This window comes from Coturnix japonica, chromosome 4 (assembly GCF_054131305.1).
Source record: "Coturnix japonica strain WE chromosome 4, WE-NBRP24, whole genome shotgun sequence".
In the NCBI taxonomy this organism is placed as follows: Eukaryota; Metazoa; Chordata; class Aves; order Galliformes; family Phasianidae; genus Coturnix; species Coturnix japonica.
Window position 1 is genome coordinate 54,630,124 of NC_140666.1, and position 11,657 is coordinate 54,641,780.

An 11,657-nucleotide genomic window follows, 5' to 3' on the forward strand; every position below is an offset into this window, starting at 1 on the left:
TTAAAACCTATAGTACTCTGTTGACGCTCTCAGTCATAGTTAGGAACAACAAATAGGCATTTGTGGCATTCTGATGCTGAACTTGCACTGCCACTGCACATCTGCCACTTTTCAGTCTCTGGCAAGAACCCATCTGCGCACTTAACTTCTGCTTAGAACATTCAGGATAGATTTCTCATCACTTATGAAGGAAATAAAGAAAATACACTCAAAATCTTGCTGCCAAGTTGAGAGAAGACAACAGCAAGGCAATGCTTCACCTTCATCTGAACCTACTAAAAACGTACTCCTTCAAAGTGGCAAGCTGACTTGAGTTTTACGACAACACACACCCACATTTTCGTTTAAGGCCATCAGCTCTACAGTCCATACACATTCACCACCTTTGGAAGACATCATGCTACCCAATTTTAGCAGGCAGATGCACTGGAAATCTTGTTCTTTCTGAACTCCCTGATGGTCTTCAATACAACAAAGTTTCTACTTTCCATTTTTCTACTTTCAGCCAGAGCTGATGAGCAGTTAATCTTGGAAATCCACATCTGTTCCCTGACTACTGAGAGACATGCTTAGGACAGGAGTAGAGGTTCTTTAGGTTTAATGCTAACTTTCTACTGTTTTCCAAGAGGCAAACTTCCAGATCTCTGTGGGCCTGCCTAAAGAGTTTAAAGCCTTGCAGACAGAGAGCTTTATGGGTGGGATTTCCCTCAAGAGAGAGTTTGTGTGCCCATTTGGTAGCCAATGACACCAAAACAGAAGGGACATTTTAATCTCACTAACCTTGAAGAGGCCAGCCACGCCCAAAACTTAAAAGAGCTGCCAAAATCAAGTTGTTATCAGACACAACTGACTTCAAAAGGAAAAACAAAAAACTCCTCATTGCAAGCCACTTATAAAATGTGAGGTTGAGTAGAAAAAAAGTTGCTTCCCTGCAAACTTATCTTCCAACTGCAAATAGTTTTTAGCAAGAGGATGAACTAAATGGTAATTACCATATTCCTGTTTCATCTACTGAGGAACTCAGCGAAGCCTAGTCACTGAATGCAAAGATGCCATTTAACTTCCAAGTATGTACAAAGTCAGCCTTTCTATACGCTATCATATAGCCTTAAAGAGAATGAAAAAAGTGTACACATTAAAATTCATGCATCTAAAACACCTCTCACACAGAAATTGTAGCCTCAGTGTCTATGCCTTTTCAGACACACAGTTTAGTTCTCACCTGTAAGATTTTTGTTTTTTATGGTGAGCACTAAAGCCAATTCATCCTTCCTACTTTAAATGGTACTCTAGATTTAACACCAAGATCGTGGTCATGGCTGCTTACCAGGTCAGTCCTCAATCCTCAAGTATTCAGCCTATGAACTGTTTCCAATTCAATTTCCTCTCTCTTCTTCTTCTTCTTCTTCTAGTATTGCATTGACCTCACTTAGAAAACACTCTACCGGAATAGCTGCAGCTTATCCTTATGTTCAGCCAGAAGGAACCTTGAAGAGCTGAGGAGACAAATGTTATGTATACCATCTGCTGTCTAGACCTGGCTTCTGGAATATACTGTATAATTACAGTTTTCCCAAAGGTCATCATTATTATTTGTTAATATTTGGCAATGACCTACCACTGTTACACAAAATAAAGCCATCCACAACACCCAGAGCTTCAATACAAAAAATAGAACTAATACAAATTTTAGATAATCATGCCCTTGTTAGACAAGGAAGAAACTGCTGCCATGAACTTATTAGAAGAATGCTGGACCCTACCATGCAAGCATTTCAGCAGGGCACATCCTAGACAACAATTACTGAAATACAAGCAGAATGGTTCTACTTGCAAACAGGGATTATTCTGAGATTTATATCAGACATACAATAAGTCTAACAGATGTTAGCTGATGATGTCAAAATTCACCTAAGTGCTAAGCATTTTTGGGAGATTAGGTATAAAAGCACACTTTGGAAAAATATCTTTTTCCCACTAGTTTTCAAGTATATCTTACTGCCTTTATGCGAGAAAAGTGCCCATCACAAAGTGAGGTTTTGTAGCTCTATGCTGATTTCATCAGCTCTGCCTTCGTTTGTATAGTTAAACTGGGTGCACTTAAACACACTTTGTATGCCAAAAAAAATAAAAGAAATCAAAAAACACAAGAACTTAAAAAGTATTTCAAGCAACTTCATGGGAGAAAGTTCTTCACCTGCCATTTTCAAGTTGTATGAACTGAAGAACACTTCCTTCATCCAGAAGATTACTCACGTTATATCCATTTCCTATAAACAGAAACAGAAAAGGTTTTCTTTAGAACCCACCAGTAATTTTTGATGTCCTTTGCTGACTTCAACAATTATATTTTTATTTTGTATATTTTACCAGCTTTACACTGTCTGTTCAATGAGCCCTGAAGCCAACTCAGGTAATCACTACATCTAGATGAGTTCATCAACCATGGCCATTGTTGGGTCACATTCCCTTCTTCCTAATAGGGTACTTCCCCATTCTCTACCCAAACTTAACTCTCCCAGCCACTCACCTCAGTATTCTTTCCTAGCATAGTAATTTCGTCTAATCTGTTTCCAATAGATTGAATTTTAAAGGCATGCACTTACTTGCTAGAACAGAAATAATCCCCTGAAGTCAGGTAATACAATGTCTTAGCAAGGTGATAATAATCTTGCCACGGATAACATAGAAAGCCTTACAGAAAGCCCAGAGATTCTAAGATCAGCAACATTTCCTTTGCAAAATTTAAGAAAGAAAAAATACTGTTTTGTTCATAATTTGTAATGAACTAGAATAATAAGCTGAGCTGCAACTCCTTTCCCCCTCCATTAAGATGCACAACTTGAAAGGTAGCAGGGGGACAATTTTTATTTAATACTTCTATCTTGCTTGCAATCCATTCAGTAAGCACACATGGACACGCATGATTTATGAGAAAGAAAGGAGAGTAATGTGCATGCAAATTACTTCCAGTAATTTCCTTTAGTTGTAACTGTTTAATTTCACAACTGATACAATTAGTTTATGTTTCATATATATATAGGTGTGTGTGTGTGTGGGGGGGGGGGGGGTGTATATATATATATGTACACATACATTTCAGTGAAAAAATTTTGGAAAAACTTTAACCACACATGCTACTTCTAACTATTCTAAGACTCTGGTCTCAAAGATTAACAGAGGGCTGAAGCACATCTCCTACAAAGACAGGCTGATGGGAACTAGGCTTGTTCAGCTCAGAGAAGACTTCAGGGAGACTCAAGAGTGGCCTTCCAATATTTAAAACGGAGCTTATAAGCAGGGAGGAAATGAACTTTTTGCAGCAGTTGATAGCGATAGGACAAAGGAGAATGGTTTTTAACTAAAAGAGGGGAGGATTTAGAGCAGATGTCAGAGTGGTGAAGCCCTGGCACAGGATGCCCAGAGAGGCTGTGAATGCTCCACCCCTGGAGGTTCTCAAGGCCAGGTTGGATGGGATTCTGGGCACCCCACAGCCCAGTGGACTGGAAGGGGAGGGCAGGATTTAGTGGTTCACAATCTGCCCATCAGAATTATTTCCATCTGTGATCAGTAAAGGGTCTCTAAATCATAAAGAAATTCCCAGCGTAATGCCAATGATATTGCTTATGCCATCAACAGTAGCATTTATTCAAAAGTAGCTGCATTATAGGGGAAGAACTCTTCTAGAAACAGAAAATATTAAGAAAGTATATAAAATACGTGCTAACTTAGAAAAGCAAGTTTTTTTCCTTTTACAGCTGCTGATGGGCATCAAAAGACTTAAAGAGAGAAAGAGCTCAAAAAGAACAAGTACATGTTCGCTGTTCCTTGTCCCAAGAGACGCTGTTTATAGGAATCTCATCCTAAGTTGTAAATCAGGGAATGATATCTGTAATAACAATGCATTTTTCCAGAGAAGACAATAGCCTAAGAGTTTATGACAACCATATGCTTTTCAAAGGAAAAAGAGACTCTGGAGAATTTTTAAGATGAGACAAATATCCCAAAGGTCTCTTGCAGAGCTCTTGTAAGTAGGTAAGTTTAATTCCACAGAGCACAGGAAATCCCTCTAAATGTAGCCAGAAAAAGAATGTCAAAGGCAAGCTGTAGCACTTGATAGAGGCTCAAGGCTGCTTAAACACTACACAGAGACAGTCAGAGCTGAGACCGAAACAGTTTTGTTAAAAGAAACACCTCTATTGAAAGAGACAGCAATAGGTGTTGCTATATAGCCCTAACCACAGTATTTTTGTTGTATCATTAATATTCAGGATCTTGTTTAAGAAATTCAACTCAGCTAATAGGTCTTGTACACATTACTCTTTTGTTAACATCTTTGAATTTTAAGTTTCTCAGGAATAATGTCTGGTAAACAGATAATGCACTACTTCTAGAGGCAGTTCAAAGGAACACAAAGCAGCCAATATTTTTTGTAACATGCAACCTGGACACTCACTACCAGCTCAAGCTTCCTCAAACTTGCAAGTAAACTTAAAAGCTGTACTCAGATCAAAGGTTCAGATAACTTAGAATCTTGTCTCTTTCAGTGGCCAAAAGCAGGCGCACAGCTTTTGCCTCCCAGAATGCTGTAATGGATCAATAGCTTCTACAGAATATCCTCCACCTCTAGTGTGTAGTTCATTTTATTTAAGAGCTATTAACAGTTAATTCTAATAATACTTAATAATACTAAAACAGTTAATTCTAATAATAAAAAAACAGTTAATTCTAATAAATTCTCCTGTGAATTTCTGCTGTTTTCACATTGAATGTACAAAAATATTTCTCTACATAATATTCTGTGTCAAAGAGTACAAAACATGCAGTGAAAAGAGCTTATTTTCTGAGAAAAACTCAGCTAACACTTTCTTCCTTTTACACTTTCTGGCTCTTGTGATAAAAGAAAAAATGTCTATTTCCCTTCTCCATGCCACTTGTGATTTTATAGATCTTTCTCACACCTCTACAGTCTATTCAGGATCAAGGAGCTGTCACTTACATAGCTACTTCTGGTACATAAATCCTTCCATTTCTTCAGAATACTTTTTCTCAACCTCTAGTCCTACAACTTTCTTTATGTGGTAAAGAGACAAGTGCAGCAGAAATTCACACCAATATTCTCTGTTATCTCCTTTATTCTTTCTCCAGTGATCTGTTCATCCATGTTTTGTTTTAGAACTTTGTCAGGACCACAGTGTTCTCTCCTTCTTTATTAGCATTATTTCCTCTATAACTTCACATAGAAACACAGCAGCAACAAACAAAAGCTCCAGCAAATCTCCATATAAAAAGGCTTTTTCGCATCAAAATCTCTTCCAGAGAGAGAAAGCACAGAAAAAATTAAGTACCTGGTCTCTAACCCTGCCTCCCTTCTGAGCACTACCTGTTTACTGACCATCTGTTGTCTGCAAAGGATCTAGCAAAGCTTCCCATTCCAAGGTGTTTAAACATAGATTTATTGCCTACTTTTATCCATTTTGTGTGTTGTTTGTAAATCTCTATTCATCTAGATCACAATGTGTTTGAATTTAACTCACATTCATATGCAATATTACACTCGGTAGCAGCAAAATAACCAGAAGTTTTTATACCTTAACTACGCAATTTAAAACCGAACATGTGAGCATCATTAACCAGTGAACTGATTAAGGGCAGAAGTATGGCTTATTTTCTTTCACCTCAGCTTTAAGGGCACCACAACAGCTCAGGATCAGTCATTTCCCTTCCTGACAGGCTGATACAGCATTGGTGCACTATAGTAACAGGAATGCGGATTTTTGCATCAGGTCATTAGCACGTTCCATTACAAAAGGATTTTCAGGTAGAGAATCTGGAGCTGTCACAGGAATAAAACTTTAGAGCAGAAGAACATTCATTACAGAAGGGTCTTTCTGAAGTGTCAGAAGAAGAGGAATAAAGTTCGTATTTATACTTGTTTTAGCTCTTTTCTGCTTATGACGACTCTTCATCTTATTCTTCACGTGAGGTTCAGCTTCTGCACCTTCTATTCCACTTATTAAATGCCTTCCTGAAAGAAAAGAAAGTTGAGAGCAACACACTGACACATATAATTATTTTAAAGATAATAATTATTTTAAAGAAAAGGATACAATGGTAATACATTCAAGGAACATTCCAGTAAGCCAAAGCATGAGAGTTAAGTTTTAAGACAAAGTATTGACTTCAGGGACAAAAGGAAATACCGTTTCCAAGCAGACTGATTAATCAGGAAAAGACCAAATTCGTCTGAGTACAAGATGTATTCCATCACCAAGATCATTTAACACTGAGATTAGATAAAACGTTATAGTATCTGCTCTAGAAAGCAGTGCCCACACAATGAAAAATGCTCCCACGTATGATCCAATAAGCAGCTCCTGCTATCACAAAATGTCTGACATAATAAACACACTAGTGCAAATAAATCATTTTTTTAAATTATCTAAATTGTTAATGAAAGTTTATTTAACGTGCTCTGCTGAAATTAATCCTAACTTCAACAGGAGTATTGGGAGAAAGACTAATCAGCTGAAGACTGTAAATAAGTGACTTTTTAAAGTTCCCAAATACGAAGCATCTCAAGGTTTTGATAGCATGGGATCAAACCACAGATTTATCTTTACTGCCCTGTCAGTGTCAGAGAGATGGGTATTTTGGAAACTTGTACATGAAGGCTTCAATGTATTGGTTACTTGCTCTTCTTGCTAATATTCCAGAGCTTTAAGTCATATCTTTTTTGTCTGACGAACATTAGGTGTGTTGGAAGGCAGCACTAATTTAAAGGATGGAATTAGTTCACAGGAAGTATGAAAATTAAGTATATAGAAATGGAAAACATTAAACAATCTGCTGTTGTTCCATCTCAAGGGGTCAGCATTTCCCAGCTGATACTTACACCACTGTGTCTTCATATAAAAATAAAGGAAATGAGGTATTGCCAGTAGCCTCCTTTTGCATACATTATTATTTCACTGGGCTTGTTAAGCAGTCACCATCCTAGCTTGACATTGTATTTCTTTCTATATACCTTAGTCAACCTCTGATATATAAACATTAGGGGCTCGGGAATATGGAGTAAATATACTTGAATTATGAAGACAAATCCCTCAACAGTAACTAAGGATCTTCCCCAGATTTGAAGGATTTCATCAGCAAAACTGAAAAGGTTTCACCTTGCTTATGGGGCAAGAGAAGAGTAACTGAGGGTTATGTTCCATCTCCAAGGACTGGAAAAAGAACAGTACTCTTGCCAACAGAAAATCCTATGCATTTCCAGGACTTCCCAGATATTTATCTTCTGACTTATTACAACCACAACTCCATTTTTTTTTAAGCTGCAATGTATGAATATGGTAAGAATTTTACATTTTGTAAGAAAAAAATAAAAGCTCCCTTAAGAGTTGAGAACATAATAGTCAAGATTATTTAAATGCTAAAAATAAGAATGGTAAATTAAAAACAACAACAAGCTTTGCCTCTATTTGTGCACAACAATATAGTTGTGTGCCTTCAAAAACTATAACAAAAGAAATAATAAAAACAGATTACTGTGGGATTACAACCCACCACATGCCCACTGTGCCATCCTGTCCCATAGGACCAACTCAGATAGCACAGAAAGCAGCTTACCTGCACCCTGTTATGTTGTGCAAGATTAATTCAAACCCTCTCACTGAGTTGTAAGAAAAAGTGGCAATTCAAATGGTACCTGTTGAATATACAAAAAGAAGTTTTCAAAAGTTAAACAAAAAATAAAGAGCAGGGCTATGTAGTACTAAAAAGAGGAGTTAAGTTAGGAAGGCTTGTCTATAAACATATTCCATGTACTTCCCAGATTTCTTTCCAAATCTTATTCAACTTAAAATTAAGGTTTTGAGTACTCCACATTTGCAGGAAGCGCTGAAGATGCTTATTGAATTAACAAATTCACTCATCTGTGATGAGTGAATCGCAGATTTCATGGTGTTTCCTTCAGCAAAAATCTACATCAAGTTGGAAATGTCTTTGTATTTATGTACTCACATTAAGGTATTTTAAAATTATCTATTTTTTGCCTGCCTATCTTGTTGGACAGTATTTTTCATCTGACAATGCAGGTTTTCAGAGTTATCTGAAAATCCATTCCAAAAGCCATCACAAGAGGCATTTATTTACTACTCAAGACTTTTAGTCAATTCATCTCCAAGATCCACAACTCCCAGCGTTAGTGTTCCCTCTAACATTTTTTCTTTAAAGGTTCGTGAAACCCAATGTAGATAAAATCAATGTGGAATTTATGTATGCATTAAAAAAGCATAAGCTTGAAAGGCACAGGAAAAATACACATTCAAGTAAATATTCCTCAGACATCTCTAAAAAATCAAGTATTGTAACTACACGTACAATTGTACTGACTCAAGCGTGAGATCATTCAGCTTTACACCCCCCAGCATAACTTCAAAATAAACTTATTACTAGAAACAGCCACTAACTAGGTCCAAAAAAACCATTACATGAACTAAGCAACACTTGCAAATGGCTTTAAAGGGAAAGAAAAGACTTTCTGCCTCCAGGCTTCACATGCATTACCAACAGTTCATTTAACTTGCACAGAACAATTTAACATAGAAAACCAAGATATTTTTAGGTGAACAGACCATAGGGTGAGAAACTTAGCTCTACAGTGGCCTGAAGTGATTAAACACAGTACCTCTGCATAGCAATGCATTGAATTGGTACAGACTTGTTTTGCTCATGAAGAAGCAAAACTGCATCTGAGGGGATCTTGGCAATACCAGGGAAAGCATTCACAGGTAGGCCAGCAATCATGTACAGAAAGAGGAGTGGAAGGGACTCTCTGATTAGGCAACCCTCCTTCTGAAGCAGCAGCCTCAATACAAAAGATGCTCTCCTTTCAGTGGCAGGTCCCTAAGTGAGCCCACTGTAGCTCTAGCCTGGGTCACCTGGGGAGCACAGGTGCAAACAATGTCCCTATGCCCCCTATGCCAGCCACATCCCTTCACCAGGTGCTCAATCACCAGTTCAAACTGTGACCTAATAGTTCCCCTACAAACCTGAATCTATAAAATCCATTCTGAGTATCACTCAAGGACAGCTATATCTTGAAAGACTTGATGCCAGACCTTACGCAGCTAACAAAACATGAAGCTGGTGTGTATTGTACCATATACTTGGGCAGAACTGCAACTACAGCCAATTCAACCTGCATTTCTTATTCTGAAGAACAAGCGCTGAGGATACAATAGAAATTACTGTGCAGTCACAGCCTAAGCAGCTCATACATACAATGCATGTACCAACTTCAAATAGTACCTGAAGATTCATTATTCTCTTCACAATGCTTATTTGGCAAAGTATATTTCTCAGAATGTTCTAGAACGAACCCGCTTCAAAAGAAAAGAATAAAAAGACACATGTTTCAACATGTTCCATATCAAAGAGATGTTACAGCAATAACAGAAACAGCAAAATTGTTATGTTCACAATTTGCCTCTTCTATTTCATTAAAGAGTCCATTACATAAAGAAGATATCTGCGTATTTACAAGCACAAACAAGGGCTTGGAGTGAAGATAAGGCTGGATAACTTGCTCAGCAGGTGTGACGTTACTGGTGGCTCCTTATTTATGACAGAAAGTACAATTTAGAATCATAGAATGGCTTAAGATGGAGATGACATTAAAGACTGCCCAGTCCTGATCCCCACTGCCATGGACAGGGTTGCCAGCCACTACTTCAGGCTGCCCACAATGATCCCACACAACATAGCCCTGAGTACCTCCAGAGATGGAGCATCCACAACCTCTCTGCACAACTTCCCCCAGTGCCTCACCACCCTCTGAATAAAAAAGACCTCCACTCTTTCAGCTTTAAAGCCATTCTCCCCTGTCACCACCAGACCACGTAAAAAGTTGGCTCCCCTTCCGCTTGTAAAGCTCTCTTCAGATACTGGGAGGTAGCAGTGAGTTCTCCCTGCAGCCTTCTCTTCTCCAAGCTAAACACGCCCAGATCTCCCAGCCTCTCTTTGTAGGAGAGGTGCTGCAGCCTCTGATCATCTCCATGCCCCTCCTCTGGACCCAGTCCAACAACTCTACATCCCTCCTTTACTAGTTAGTGGCCCCAAGCCCAAACACAGTACTCCAGATAAGGCCTCACATGGCTAAAGTAGAGGGGAACAATCACCTCCATTGCCCTGCTGGCATCCCCTCTTTTGGTGCAGCCCAGGATACCTCCCAGGCTGCAAGAGGACACTTCTTGTCATGCTTTCCATCCACCAAGACCCCCAGGTCTTTCTCTGCAGGGCTGCTCTCAGTTTCTACACATATCTGGGATTGCCTCAACCCAAGTTTTAGATTAGCTTTCTATGTTAGCTACACGCCTCAGGTGTGAGTAATGATCCATCTCTACTGGCTTCTATATTAGAACACCACAGAGCACAGTAACTGCACCAAAGAGCTGTGCTTTCTCAATACAGAAGGAGTAAGACTAAATGCCAGTTTCTCTATTAGCTATTTAACCACCTGAAACAGTCACTTATTTCAACAATGTAATTAATGCTCGAAACTTAACTGAATATACCAAGTCACACTACATTTTCTAAGGAATGGAATGAATAGCTTACTGCAGTCTCTGGTGCCTGTTACTTTTTCTTTCCTTACTTGTTTTCACAGCTGATTGCTTGCATTTTTTTCTTGCCACCATCCTGTGCATAAGAGCTGTCAGAATCTGTTGTATTTTGAGGCTCAGTGTCCCCTGTGATTGAGCAAGCTCTTTTATGGGCTCCGTGATGAATCCTTTTGAAGCAGACTGCTGGTACTTGCAAGGAGTGAGATTGTTTTTTGGTGACAGCATCTGCTTTTGCTGACGCTCAGCTGAGGGCACTGGAAAACCCTCCCTTGGCATCACTCATCTTTTGTTCTTCATCAGTTGCTCCTGAGTCCAATCCAGACAGCATCGGTTGTTCAGCTTCTGATTCACAGGACATCATCTTTCTATGCTTGGAAGAGCCCCTAAGTGCATATTTTATAGATTTTCCTGGGAATACAAACAACACAAGGAGATGAATTCCCAGGGCGGTTGCTTCGAGCGTGCGCAGCTCCCACCACCAGAGGGATGTTGGTGTGCATGCACGGAAGTGATAGGGCAGCTTCCCTCACATCCACAGTGCCTTCTGTGAGGGCAGGGAATAGGTTTCGTCTCGGTCTATGAGAATTCAAGCAGGAAATGCCAAGTGCAGCCATCCCTGTTCTTCCTAAATGCTATAGGGAAGGACAGAAGCAAATGGAAACATAAAGGCTTCTGGGACACTGATGGAAATATCGCCCCTCAGTTCAGCGAGACCAACATTTCACTCCTAAACACCTTTGATTTCTTATTATTATTTATCTTAAGGCTTTGATTTATCACCTCTTACAGAAAGAAAAAAGGATATTTGTCTCACATGCACACTAGGAAGTTGATTTATGCTGGGTGTCCATACACAACTGTAAGCTTATTCCCATTATTACTTTTGGCATCCCGTATCCTATAGAAATCCTAACTCTGATAGCTTCAACGTTACGACATATTCACAGAGGAAAAGCCACTTAGAGAGCTCGTCTCCCTGCCTGCAGGGCTGGTCTGCAGCCACCTCCAGCTGGCACCGCTCACATAAACATT

At 39.1% G+C, this 11,657-nt stretch overlaps 1 long non-coding RNA gene across 1 annotated transcript; it reads right to left on the bottom strand.

Annotated features, from left to right (window-relative positions):
- Positions 1-1,327: 1,327 nt before the first annotated feature.
- Positions 1,328-11,257, bottom strand: LOC146761079 (uncharacterized). The gene is made up of 5 exons (XR_014945378.1): positions 10,658-11,257; positions 7,630-7,708; positions 5,679-6,028; positions 2,198-2,270; positions 1,328-1,496 (listed from the first exon to the last, which is right to left on the bottom strand). It is a non-coding gene; the product is annotated as an uncharacterized LOC146761079 (long non-coding RNA).
- Positions 11,258-11,657: the final 400 nt, after the last annotated feature.